This window comes from Oryzias latipes, chromosome 18 (assembly GCF_002234675.1).
Source record: "Oryzias latipes chromosome 18, ASM223467v1".
In the NCBI taxonomy this organism is placed as follows: Eukaryota; Metazoa; Chordata; class Actinopteri; order Beloniformes; family Adrianichthyidae; genus Oryzias; species Oryzias latipes.
In genome coordinates this window covers 7,011,021-7,024,920 of record NC_019876.2, presented here as the reverse complement: position 1 = coordinate 7,024,920, position 13,900 = coordinate 7,011,021, and the positions used below count along the sequence as shown (strand labels likewise).

The 13,900-nt window shown below is 41.6% G+C and overlaps 1 protein-coding gene across 3 annotated transcripts in view; it reads right to left on the bottom strand.

Moving 5' to 3' along the window:
- The window catches only part of LOC101160692 (lysine-specific demethylase 6B), a 109,896-nt gene that overhangs the window by 16,369 nt on the left and 79,627 nt on the right, over window positions 1-13,900 (bottom strand). For 2 of the 3 annotated variants that reach the window (XM_011487316.3, XM_023965869.1), the window contains one exon: window positions 11,914-11,980. The gene's annotated coding sequence lies outside the window, so the exon portion shown is untranslated. Of the gene's footprint in view, window positions 1-3,412; window positions 4,163-11,913; window positions 11,981-13,900 lie in introns of those variants that run through there. The other variant, XM_020711533.2, reaches the window with a different exon arrangement.

Here is a 13,900-nt window from a genome sequence, read left to right as displayed (position 1 = left end):
AGTCTGTTTGTCTTAAGGGGTCAACAAAAGACTTGCAACAACTTTCACCTCGACTGTATCCTGGTATCACAACAATAGTATAAAAGAAGAAAAAAAAATCTCATGACGTTTTCAAAATACATGCCGCCAGTGCTGAAGCTTTTTCTTGGATGCACGGACCCAGAGAAAGGGTTAAAGTCAGGACATGTATTACATGTGGCCAACATGAATTTCCATCACTTTTTGTGCTGGTCACACGAAAAGTAGTGTGAACAACATCAGCCAAAAACTAAAGAGACTTTATCTATTTATAAAAACAAAATTCTTTTGATCTGCCAGCGGGGGCTGTAGCGAACAGGTGTTGGGGGAGACAATCCTAAAGTTTTCTCATTCTAACTGTAGAAACGACAAAACCGCCAAACTTCTACCAGTGTGTGGTTTTGGCCGTTGGTCCATCTGCTGCTTCATCTCGATTTAGGAAACGAAAGACGCTGAAGACACAGACAGAACTTTGATTGCCACAAAAGGAGGAAGGGGAACTCGGAGCGTGGGGCCGTCTCCTCACCAACCCGACACCGGACCAATGACCGACCGTGAACAAACTGGGTTAGTTGGTTAGTTGGGTGGGGGGGGCCTGTCATCACAACCACAGGAAATGGGGCCCCCTGTGTGTCAGAGAAAGTCAAGCTATGGGGACTTCCTGTAAAAGAATCGACTGTTTGTGCCAAAATGTGTCGGTTCTCTCCAACGTCGGCACCAGACTGTGACTAAGAACCGCCTTTGATGATGTCAAAATGAAAAAAAGAAAAGGCACCGCCCACTCCTTCCTGAGAGGCGGCACGTGCGCACAACTCAAGTAAAAAACAAGAACCAAACAACCGACGTCTTGGATGGGGGGGGGGGGGTTCCCCTGGTAAAAATTGGCGAGAATATTATCTTATTTGTGTCATTTCCTCTAAAGACTCATCGATTTCCGTTAAAATAAAACATTTCTTCAGAAAGGAAAACTGTCTACAGATCCAGGTCAACTAGAAATCTAGAGGGACGTGGGAGGGTGATCAGACCTCAAAAGCCCCCAAATCTTTTTTTTTATCCCACTTAAATCAGAAAAGGTGAAAAAAAGTCTCACTTGGGATTGGAAAAACAGCTCTAGCTTCATAAAAGTCCTCCCTCCCCTTTTCCAGCTGCGTTGTCGCCACATCCTTTTAGGACAGAAATCCACAGATCGTGATGGGTTTGCTTCCATGGCAATGGTTGCCACGGAAGCGAGCTTCAACCTTAGCAGCATATTTAAAAAAAAGAAGAAAAAAAAGAAACAAAGAGAGGTATGCACGGATAAACGTGTTTGGTGCCACAGGGGGCAGGCTGACCACACTCCTCCACCCTTTTGGAGGCACAGTTCCGCCTCATGAGTGGAGTGGGAAAGATAATGACAGCCTGTATGCAGATGGCCAGAGGGTGCTATCGCGCACGCTTGTTTTGATGTACTTGGCGGACTGGGACGGCCGTGACGCAGGAAGCGCTGCTTTGTTATGACGGCACAGTTTGCGCTCCCGGCCCAGTTTGGAGATTCCTGGGACACCCGCCAGTCCCACCGGCGAGTTTGTCCACGGCCCTCCCTCCCAAAGTGGCATTTATCCAGGACGCTCAGTCAGAGAGCCAGGACAAAAACTAGGGGTGAAGTGAGGTGAGACTTTTTTTAGAGTCTGAGTAACTTCAGGGTATGAGTCACACACCCACCTCCTTTCTAATGTGGCTTCATCATAAGTGGCAAAGAGCCAGAGATAACAGAGACACGGGGCTGAGAGGAAAAAACAACAACAACTTTCTCTTCACTTTCACCCCCCACGTGATGGTTCAGTCCAAAGACGACAAAACCAGAACCAGAAGATCCACAAAACAGGACGAGAACTGAATTATTTCTCACATAGTTGCTAAAGAACTAAAGTCCCTTAGAAACATCTTTTTTTTCCCCGGATGGTGAACATCCTGACCAAATATTCCAGAAACTATCATGAAAGCTAAAATTCCACACATGGCTGACAAAGTTTTTCAACCTACGCTGGCTCTAAAAATATTTGGTTTCTATGGTAACACCTCTGTTAGAATTTAGCTACACTGGTGAGTTTTTTTCAAAACACTTTCACTGGATTCCTTTGTGCCTTTTAGACGCATCGACTTGACCCCCCCCCCACACACACACACACACGCGCTCGTCCGCCAGCCCACTGACCCGTTTCTCGGTACAAATGACGCGCGCGGTTTTTTATTTCGCTCCAAAAAAATAATAAAACAGACAGGAACAGCCCCGTCAGAGGCGCGTAACGTCTGCCGCCACTGTCACCTTAAATATTCCTCCGCGTTCCGTCATCGGTTGTAGTAAAATGGGCGGCGATTGTTCATTCACACGCACTCTTTTTTTTTTTTTTTGAGTCACGGGACAAGCGGAAGGGGCGGGGCTTGTGCGCTACACTCGCACGAGCGTGTGTGTGTGGGGAGCGATTTGTGTAACTTTTTTTTTTTTTTTTTACAGCCTCCCGACTTCAAAACAGCAGATCCATCCGCCGGATCGGAAGTGAACCTTCAAAGCGGAGGGGTAGTTTTCATGTGACCCCCCCATGCCAACGCCCCCCCCCCCCCCCCCCCCCCCCCGCTGCTCTCAGGTCGGTTATTGCGGGTCACAAAGTGCTTGGTAAGCAGCGCCCTCGCGCCAACCGCCATCAGCTGCTCGTCTGCTGACTTTCAAATTAAAAGCGTCACATTCAAAAATATAAAGTTCCCTTTTTTACCTAATTAGAGCTAGTGTGACATTAGTGCTCCCAAACCTGACGACCAAAACACAGACCCTCCCCCTATAAAAAAAAAGAGATGCAAATCACTTCCTTTCAGACCGGGTCTATTGTGTGCTGGATTGACCGGGGGGGTGGATGGAGTTGGCAGGGATCACTTTATACGGCTGCCGACCTTAGTGATCCTTCCCACCCCCCAGAGCTCCCGGCCCAGCAGAGCAGTCCACTCCCACTTACAAACACATCCCAACAATGGCCCAGATCTTTTTTATTTTTATTCCTACACTTTTCTGCACTAGTTTTAGAGTCGCCCCCCTCTAAAAATCCCCCCAAAAAAGGTCGCTCTAATTTCCCAGAATTCTACAGTTTGCGATGAAAAGTTCTGGATTATTTGTCACAGCACTCACAGCTACGTATGATTCAACCTGATCTCTTCTCAGTCACACGCGTGGGATTTCAAAGTCTCCCGCGGTTGAAAAAAAAAGTCAAAACTCCCCTACCTCATCGATTTAATCAATTACGATAAATCACTTAGTCTAATAAATGACCAACAGCCAATACCCCTTTTTGTTGACATTTCTAAATACGTCCAAAGCAAACCCGTTTTGACTTTTAAATGTTCGCGTAACGGCTTCCGTACTCACCAGTTAAAAGCTTTGCATTCTCCCGAAAGGAAAAGAAAGAAGAAGAGAAAAAAAATCCAAGGATTTTTAAAAATAAGTCTCCGGGTACTTGAACGCTGCTGTTGCCTTCAGTGTCTCTGCAAAGCTGAGAACTCAGAGTCCGCACAGAAATGTCCCCCGACCGGCTGAATGAGACGGAGAGAGAGCCCTGAAGTAAATCCTCGCCTCGACTCCCAAAAAATAAAAATAAAAATCGTTCAGATGGACTTTTTTTCCCGCCACAAAATGCCTTTTCTTTTTTTATATTTTATAGTTTTCAGCCTGTTAATTTAAGCTAGTATTCGGCTCGGTGTCGGCGCCGCTCGCGCTGCTCTGTTTGCTCTCCAGCAGCAGCTGCTGCTTATAAAACTTAAAGGGACTTACGCACGGAGGCGTACGTACGTGACGTCACCGGAATTCCCTGACTGAGCAAAAAAACTGGCACCGAGGCCGGATCCCGGTACCGAAGCCGCTCCTCCTCACGGTTCCCACCAGGGTCAAACTTTTTTTTTCTTATTTGGTTAAAAGCTGCGTCGTGACTCGTGGTCGGACTCCAGTCGTGAATATTTCTGCGTGTGTTCGCGGTGGAGGAAGAGCATCAGCGGTCACACAGCGCGAGCCCTCATTCCTTCTATTTTTAGGCGGTAACACACACAAACCAGCGACATTGATTTCCATAAATAAACAAATGTAGGTGTAAAAGCTCACGGGAACACTCAGCATAACCTATATAACAATGTGATCTCCTCAGAGGTCCTTTAAATGAATATATATATATATATATATATATATATATATATATATATATATATATATATATATATATATATATATATATATATATATATATATATATATATATATATATATATATATACACACACACACACACACATTTAAAGATGAAATATAATTGCAGACATATGACATTTTAATTTAAATGATGTATTTGGTACAGAAATTTTAAAAATCTCCATTATTAGGCTGAATTAGTTTGAATATTTTTAGGTCTTTTCACCTTTTTGTTTTACTTTATTAATTTAAGAAATAATTTTTTGGGACATTGTTATGAAGTTGAAGGACCTAGAACAGAGCAAGAGGGACTTTTTTTTCTTCAAGCCTATTCACTTCTTTATATGGGTTTTATTGTGGGTACTTTTATTCACTGACTGTATATGAGAACTGGACCTAGTGAGTGTGACGTCACCAATAGAAAAATGAAGTCAATTGAGCCACCATTTTTTTTTTGGCGATACGGACGCCTTTTTTTTTTTTTTTTGCGATACGGATGCCGCCATGTTGGAACCAGACTACAGTTAGAAGTGATCGGTCCAAGTTGGTCTGAGTCAACTCTACCAACCACTCTCGCCAAGCAGGAGTAAGCTTGTTGGAGGTCCACACCCCTACCACTTGAAAGTGGGCTACACAGTCTTTCAAACATTTCCAACTTTTGACGAGGGACCGCCTACTTTTATAGTGGAGTCTGATTGGTCAGTTTATTACTTGAATAACTTGCACTACAAAAAAAACATTACAAAAATTTGGGTTAGCAAGAACACGTTTAAAAAAAGGTATCTGAGCAAGAATGGTTATTCCGACACATGTCATACCTGAGTAATAATTGTTTACTTCTCTGTAGAAGTCAAGGGAATTTTGGCTTCTTGGAGCCAGCAGGTTTTAAAATATATATTTATACAAAAATCTATAGAAATGGATTAGCAAGTCTTGTCAGTTTGGAGTACTAAAGTGTATATAAATTAGCATTTAAAGCAATGTGATAATATATATATATTTTTTTTTTGGAGTTATGTCCTAAAATCAACATGCGATTAATTAAAAATAAAAGTCAAATCAAAAATGCTTTTTCATTTTCAAAATGAAGCTGCATTTTTTGACTCAAAATTAAAAATTAAAAAAGCAATCAGCCTAAATGCTTTTTCATTTTCTTCAACACTGCTTATTCTGTCACTTAATTAAAATGATAATGAAAATGGTATTTGACATGTCATTTTCAAATGTGTAGCGAAAGTCATTTAGAAATGTGTAATCTGACAATTAAAATGGATTAACAGAAATGCTTTTTAATTAACAAAAAAGTCTGACACAAGTCTGATTATTTTAAGAAAAGCTCTTATCTCCAGACTGAACACTGAGATCATCCACTTTTCCATCTCTCCATCTCATACTTGCTGCTGATTTTTGGGATCTGGGGATTACTCAGATTTACATAAACTGGATTACATTGGCCATCTAGAATAAAATGAAGCTGGTGTTTATTGTCTGCGATGGCCAGTGTTTTGTTCCACACTGGGGTCTGTTCTATGCAAACAGAGAACAGTGAAGCCTAAAATTAATTGATCTGGTGTGTGATGCCATCCCAACGTAACGTTTTGCTAAAATTTCTTTACCCACATCCAGTGTGCAGTAAACAAAAACTTTAAACAAGCCACAAATGTGTTCGTAAGATCAGGTGCTTTTGTGTCAAAAGCTGGTTTTATGGTGGAACCAACAAAAGAACAACTGCAAGTATGTCTCACGAATACGCTTGTGAGGAGATTATATTTGGAAAAGCACCACCTCAGCAAGAGAGCAGGAGGCAAAATTAGCAGCGTACGCGGCGCAGAGTTCAAGACACACTCTGTTTATTTACGGCCACAACGGCTCTAAAAACAAACACAAACACTTGAATTACGATACCTGGATCAGGTCCAATGACGCAATCGGTAATATTGCAGCATGACTTCAGTCAGGGTTTGATTTGTATCTGTATGAACAGACAGAAGGGTGTGTGAAACGTTTGGGGTATGCGATGAGGTAGAAGGGGGATCTTTTCGCAGAGGGAGGTCCCTTTGAAACCCCCGGTATGTGCACAATGGGGCAAATGCTGCACAGTACAGTGAGAACACCAATGAGTGCAACAGTGAAACGTCTGACACACATGGCACGTCAATATGTGGTGTATAAAATGAAGGCCATTAACTGTCATATGGTTAAAATGCATTCGTGATGTTGCAGTTCCGGGTGTGTAGAAGTCCTCAGTGAAAATATTTTATCACCTCATCTGGAAGCTATTACAGCCTTAATTGCTGCAGTCTCTAATTAGCCACCATAAAATAGTAAACTAGAACATTCTGCATGCAGCCGACATCATCTACCGCTTTGTGTTCTCACTCAACCTAGTAACCCAGATCACCTTCTATTTCTGGTGTCTATTGCACCAAAATAGACTTGCTGTGATGTTTTATGCAAATGTTCAGCAGGTCAGGTCGCTGCTTTGTATGGAGGAAGTCGTCATCGTCCAAATGCGTTCCCAGTGTGGGCGACTATGTCAAGCATCCCAGTAGGAGTGTCACAAAATTCTGATCAATGTTCTCAATAGGTCTACACGATATGAGGAAAACTTGCGATTTGCAATATTATTGATCAATATTACGATATAACTTGTGAGTCAAAATAGAGTCAACATAACTTAAATTATACTCCAAAGACCATCGTCTACTTTGGAGGTGAACTTCTAGCGTATAAGGGCTTCTTCTGATTGGTCAATCATGTAAAGGAGCTCATCCGATTGGTCAAATGCATAAATGGATTTATTTGATTCTTTAAATACTTCAAGCTGCCATGAGATTGTTTTAGCACATTTAAGATGACCATTTATCGCTATTTTCACCGACTTTTGCAATATGCGTATTGCACATCTTGATATCGCGATATTGATAAATTTGCGATTCATTGTGTAGGCCTAGTTTTTAAGATGTTTGTTTTACCATTAAGCCAAATCTTTATTTTAAAGGTTTCTTGAGGCTCACTACCGATATTTAGAGTCTAGCGCGATGTCATGCTACGTCCTGTCCTCCTAGCCAGAGTGAGAATTCTACCACCTAATGCTAACATACAATCGTAATTTTGCTATATTTCTTAAAAGAGCAACACAATCCTCCAATGTCAGTGCCATAGCAGCTAAAAGTAAAAATCGTAGATTTGAAATTGATTTGTGCCGTTGAGTTCCAAATATGCCTTCTCAGGTTTGCATCTGCATGTTTAGCGCTCCCATAAGGAGATTTACGGTAATATTGAGTGGCCAATTCTCCATCTCTTTTCAAAATGTAAAAAGGCACTTTGACATTATCCATCTGTAGAGCCTAAATGAGCACTGAACTAGAAGGGAAAATAAGCATGAAGCAGAGTATCGTCTGGTCTTCTGACAGTCAAAGGCACCTTTACCTTCTCACTCCACATTCCTCAACAAGACAACTATTTTGCTTTGTGGGGTGTATGACTCTTTTAAACTCTAAATGTACAGAGCTTGTATTATGTCGCGTCTACCTCTACTCTTATTTACTCTACTCTTTGGTCTATAGCAGTAGCCCCCAATCCAAGGCAGCAGACCGGCACCAGTCCGTCAGTCAGTTGCAGAGAAAAAAATCTGTAACTTTTTACTTTTATTTTTAACTGATTCTGACCAATGTTTTATTTTGTAGAACTCCTTGATTCTCTCTTTTGATGACTCATTCTTGATGCCGGTCAAGAGGTTCACCTTGGTCTCTAACTGCAAAATTGAAATAGTTAAGTTATTTAAATAAAGTTGGAAAGTTCCTTTGAGTAGATAAGAACCAGTGAAATACCAGAAGAAGAAGCATTGACTTCAAAGAAAAAAAATCTGCATTAAAAAAACCTTGAGTCTGTACTTTGACTTCCCACACACCCGACCCGATCTGCACAATATGCTGCGGCCGACTCTGATCTTACATGGATGCTGTTAATAAAGTTGAAAAGAAGATGGATTTACTTTTAAGATAAAATTTGGAAAATACTAGTTTTGTGACAGTTTTATCTTATTTTGTTGTATTTAACCGCCACACCTTGAAAATTAGATGAGGATGAAGTTGGAGTATGGTTTTGAGGCTCGAGTTTTCCCACATCAACAACTTTGTTTTATTGAATCTTCATCTTCTGTGTCCGTCTACAGTTTGAAACTCTCTTTTTACACTAAATTTCATTTTGCAATATTTTAATGAAATAATGAGATTGTATTTATTTAGTTTTTTATTGATTTAGTACACAGTCTTTGATATACTGCAACTCTTTGGCTTTTTACGGGATTCGTGTGAATCTACTGAATCTAACGACTTTGCTCAGATATGCAACCCACAAAGCTGCCTTTCTCTACAACAGAATTAGCTGATTTATGCTGATTTTTTGTCAGAATTCCCCTAATGTAAAATGTTGCATATCAGCACAAAGCTACTTTTCTCCGCTTTCGGATAATTCCGCTTCTGTAAAAGGCGTTAAAGGGTTAAACTGGTCGATGGTCAAAAACGGTTGAATCTACAAAGTTTGTAGTTCATCTGCATTCATGCTGTCACTTAACCACATCAGAGTTCACTTGCAAATGAATCATGAGCCTCATTTTTAGATGTACTGTCAAACAGGTGAGAAAAAGCCCCAAATATAGTTCTTCGATGTTCAATTGACTGTAACTTCTGCTTTTCAGCAACAAAAGGGAAGGGGAACTTACAACAGTATTTATAACTACTGTCAACTGGTACCTGTGGTGTAAAAGCACTTAAAATGTCTCAAGTATGTGAATTTCTCAGCTTTGTCTGTGTGGTGGTGGACCACTAAATCTGTAAAATGATCAGGAATGGGACTGCTGGTTGATGTGGGATGGGTGCGCTACACGCTCTATACGTCTTTGTCCTACTCCAGCTGTTTCTCTCACAAATCTTCCATAATGTATGTAATAAAAGAGTGTCAAAATTATATAGGTCTGAAACGAATTCCCATCCTTTCCTTCTCCCACAACAAGACAAGCCAAAGCATTACAGGCTTACCCACAGCTCCCAAAGCTATTTATGCGTGGCAGGAAGGGACAGTAGGGACAAAACGTTGAGTACTATGTGTTTAAGTTCTTATGGGAGTCCAGCAACCCTGTACTTGGGTGTGGATGCAGATATACATTACATATGAGTGCGTTTGGGGATTTTGTGTGTGCAATTAGAGAGATTAGGGACGAGGAGAGCTCAGTTCTCATACTCTAAGCTCTCCCAAGAGCCTGGGCCCCAAAATACCTTTTATGACCACCTGATAAAGTCGCAAGAACTTAAAAAAAAATGAACGGAATACAGATGAGAGTCAGAGACCAGAAAGAGTAAGTGAAAATCTGCTTGTGTGACAGAAACGAGCGTGTATGCAGACGTAAGTGACCGTGTCCCTGGTACAGATGGTACTTCTCGGCCTGGGATATGTAGGATTGTGTGTGGGATTGTGTGTGCGTACATGTGGCACAACATGACTCAGAAGCTGGGTACACTGGGAGACCGACAGACACGATAATCATCACCTCCGTGCTTATACTCGCACACACTCCCACCATGCGGAGTCAGAGCCACACAAGCAGTGAGACACACTGGCCTCACACACCCAGCAGCCATGTATCTGCTGGAATGGGGCACTGATAGTCTTATTTAAGAAGGGAGGCCCCATTAGGAAGCCCCGGGTTTCCCCATTAGTTCCATAAACAAGTGTCTAATCTTTGGCTCCGCGAAAAGCAGAGTCCTCTACGCTTGAAAAACATCAGGAATTCACAAGTTTACAAATCTCAAAAACAAATCTTGAGACAGGGCAGTTAGATAAAGTCAAAACAAGTGACCCTGTTCCAAATACAGAAACTAAAAACAACATGACCATACCTGCCATTACCTGAACTGAGCTATAATTATCTGTGGCTGACAGGGAGAATGTCCCAGATCTCTGAGCACATGTGAAGCTGTCAGTGATGGTTGGAGGATTCAGGTGGCAAGTATGTTTTTATATAAAAGTTTTAGACCAGGTGTAAACAAGTCTGAATCAAGCAGGTTTCTTTTTTTACTGTATACTGTCACTCTATTAATGCTCTTTAACAATGACTTTAGCAACGACAACTAGCATAGAGCTAATTAGGCCTGCACAGTACATCGCAAATTTATCGTTATCGCGAAATCAAGCTGTGCAATACGCATATCGCAAAAGACAGTGAAAATTGCAATAAATGGTTACAATAAATGTACTAAATCAATATTATGATAGTTTCAAGTATTTAACAAATCAAATAAATCCATTTATGTACCTGACAAATCATGGACCCCTTGACGTTGTTGACTAATCAGATGGAGCCCTTTTATGTTAGATGTTTGCCTCCTATGTAGATGGTCATTTAGAGTATAATTTTTAAAGTGTTGCAGTGAAATGGAAATTATGTTTTTGGTTGTTTTGCTGTTTGTTCATGTACCGCAAGCTGATCATAATTTACTGTACTACATGCTAAAGCCTTGCTTTTGCTTATAGCAATAGCACCAAAATATTTTCTTCAGAAGTTAGCAAGACCACACATTCTACAGTATTAGCATAAATAGTGTTATTGCTAATTGTGGCAACATATTCTTTTACCGATTGCGATAGTTTAGGCTGTGTTACTTGCAGAAGCAAGTAGAACTAGCCAACAATGCTAACAGTAGTGTGGAATAATTTGACATGATTTATTGAATTGCATGCAAAAGTGTTGCTTTTGCATTTAGCAATAACTTATTTTGCTATGACCACTTTCTGGGGTTGTGCTTCCTAGGTCACATGAACTAAGTCATGCTAACCTTTTTGGTGGAACAAATTGTCGAATTGTAGCAATGTTTCACATCGAAAATGGATTTACCAATGTTGACGGATTAAAATGACTTTTATTGATTCTGTTGTTAAGCAACCTGAATTCAACCTCCAATATAAACCATATTCATAATGGAGGTTTAAGTTTCCCACCTTTAACCTGCAAATAAAGTTACAAACAAATTGAGTACCAACTGCTAGTCTATTGAGAAAACAATGAGGGAATAAAATAAGGTACACTGTGTCCTTGAAGTGTGATCTTGTTTTCTTCTGTTATTAATCATTCAAGTGTTTGATGTTTTCATTCATGTAGCTATATTTTTCTGCATTAGCACAATTAAAAACTGAGAAGGAAGTTTTTTATCATAAACAAACTGAAGTGAAATCTGGCGCTGAAGGATTTAACTTGTGTGATACTTGAACGGCATCTACAGACCTCAAAAAGACCAAGCAAATCATTGACTTTTTTTTTTTTTGACTCTAAAGCATCTCTGAAGTGCAAAGACTTGAAAGTTTGATAAATCATTCAGAGGCCTTAAAAGCATCTGTTTCTTTCAGGGCTCACAGAACACACAGTTCAAAAGAGCAGAGTTTGTGTTTTAGTGTGAATGAGGTCGTAAAGAGGCAGCGATCCACTCACACCCAGTATTTCCCAACCAACCACCTTCAGAGTAAATAACAGCGAGTCTGTGTCCCGTCACACCTGCCGCCCTGTACTCTACCTGCCTTATCTCAACACAATAACTGGGTTATAGCAAGGTTCAACACCGTTACGTAACGATTTACTTTCGTAATTTTTCTTGTTTGTCAGCATGTTCTTGCAAGAATGAGAAGAAAGGTCTTACTTTTTGATCCAAAGGCCGAATGATCCCTCTCTCAGGACCTCTGGGCCACCATGACACTTCCTACCTCCTGCAACCAAAGATAACACGGGTCAATCTGCATATCTTGAACAATACAAAAAGACAAACTTTTCAATGACTTCTTCCATAGGAGCGATGGAAATCGGAGTGCTGGGAGGTGTGTGTCCATCTCCCTAGCTCCATTTACTTCCTTGTTTCGTTATGCATGCGTGACGTTTACTGACTGCTTTGTGGTCACGATGCTGCTGGTATGTCATTCGGTGTGGCTTGTGAAACCGCACGCCAGTTGTGTGTGTGCTAGCCAAAACGCACCGCGGGCCTTGGACCGGTGCCGCGGCCATCTGTGTGTGTGTTCCTCATGTGCCTCCTGTTCCGTGAGTCACAGTGTCAGTCCTGGACCACATGACCGGGAACAGGTGGTACTCTGGCGTAGCTCCCCACCCCCAGCACACACCCTGAGAACACGCAGCACCTGCGATGTCCTCAAACACCCAAAGCGGACATGACTGCTCCCACAGGCAAGTTGTAGACAAAGATTGCTCAAAAATGGCACACATTCACCTGCAACTTCCTGTAAAATCTCTTAAAATGCAACTGCAGGGGCCGCCTTTCTCCTGTTCCTCCCTGTTCTCCCATATTCTACCTGCAGGGCTGCACCGTAAAACCTGCCCACGCTTGGCGGCCTCCATATGCATCCCTACTGAGCACGCACACACACACACTTCAAAGCGCCGCAGCCTGTGCAGAGTGTGTGACACTTGTGTCAATAAGAAGCAGAAATGGCTGCCTCAGCCTCCACTGACCTTGCAGCCTGCTGGTTAAAATCCCAAACCTTTGAACCCGGGGGTCAAAGTGTCACACTCACCCCCCTCCAAAGGCCCACAGCTCTCTGTGTGTTTTTTCTCTTTAAGGAAGATTGTGAGATTTTTTTTTTTTTTTTTTGCAGAACCCTGCACACAAGAAAAATGGTGGCTGACTTTTTCGTAAAGTTTCAGAATACATCTGCTAAATGTCATGCTATTTGGCACCATCGTTTGGTCGATACCAGAGTGCGTGGGGTGCCAGAAAAGGGTGGAGGACTGTTAGGAAGAGATTGTCAAAGAGATTCAGAAGTTTGGTTAAATGTGAAATCAATTAGAAACAAGTGGCACGAATGGTACTGAGAAGCCGAAAGATGCAGAAGTGCTGTTTATCTTTTGTTTGTAAAGGTTAACCAGTGGGAGCATCTCACAGTGACATCAACCACATGAGAAGGAGGCAGAGGAGTAGAGCCATCAAGATGAAGAGGCTTGGAAGGAGCAAAAGACCTTGAGTCAGACACAAAAAGAAGTACCGGTAACTTGAGGAGCTCGAAAGAGATACAAGGAAAGTAAAAATAATAATGTTGAAAAAAACAGGGCAGATAAGATATTTGTGTGATTAGTCAACACTCATCATCTTGAATGTCAAACCAGAGCCGTGTGAATTAAATATAATACAGAAGAAGCAATGTAGATGGTGGATCAGAATGACTAGCTGAAAGGTATACTGGAGGCTCTAAAAGTTCAGTGAAATTCGTAATGCAAATCGGAAATCTGTCGCTTGTGCTGTTTTTAAGCCTTTCAGTGTAAACTATATCCATGGCACACTAAAGAGCGATTTTTTAAAATCAAATATGAGTAATTTTTGCAGTTCATTTTCCAACCCGCAAGTAAGACGACGCGATCTCTTAGGCACCGCCCATTTCAGCCGGCCTCGGCAGCGTGACTGTGTTTCGCCCACGAAAACTAACATCATCCGAACTTTTGTAAAAATGGATGCACATATTGTGCATTTAAAAGGAAAGAGTTTTTGACTATCACCGCTAGCTCTGCAGAGAAAGTGTGTGTATGTTAGCCTGGGGGCGGTGCTGGCAGCGCAGACTCTTCCTGGAAGGGGCTGTTCCTCATTTTGTGACATCACAATGTGAGAACCCATTTGTTTCTGTGGA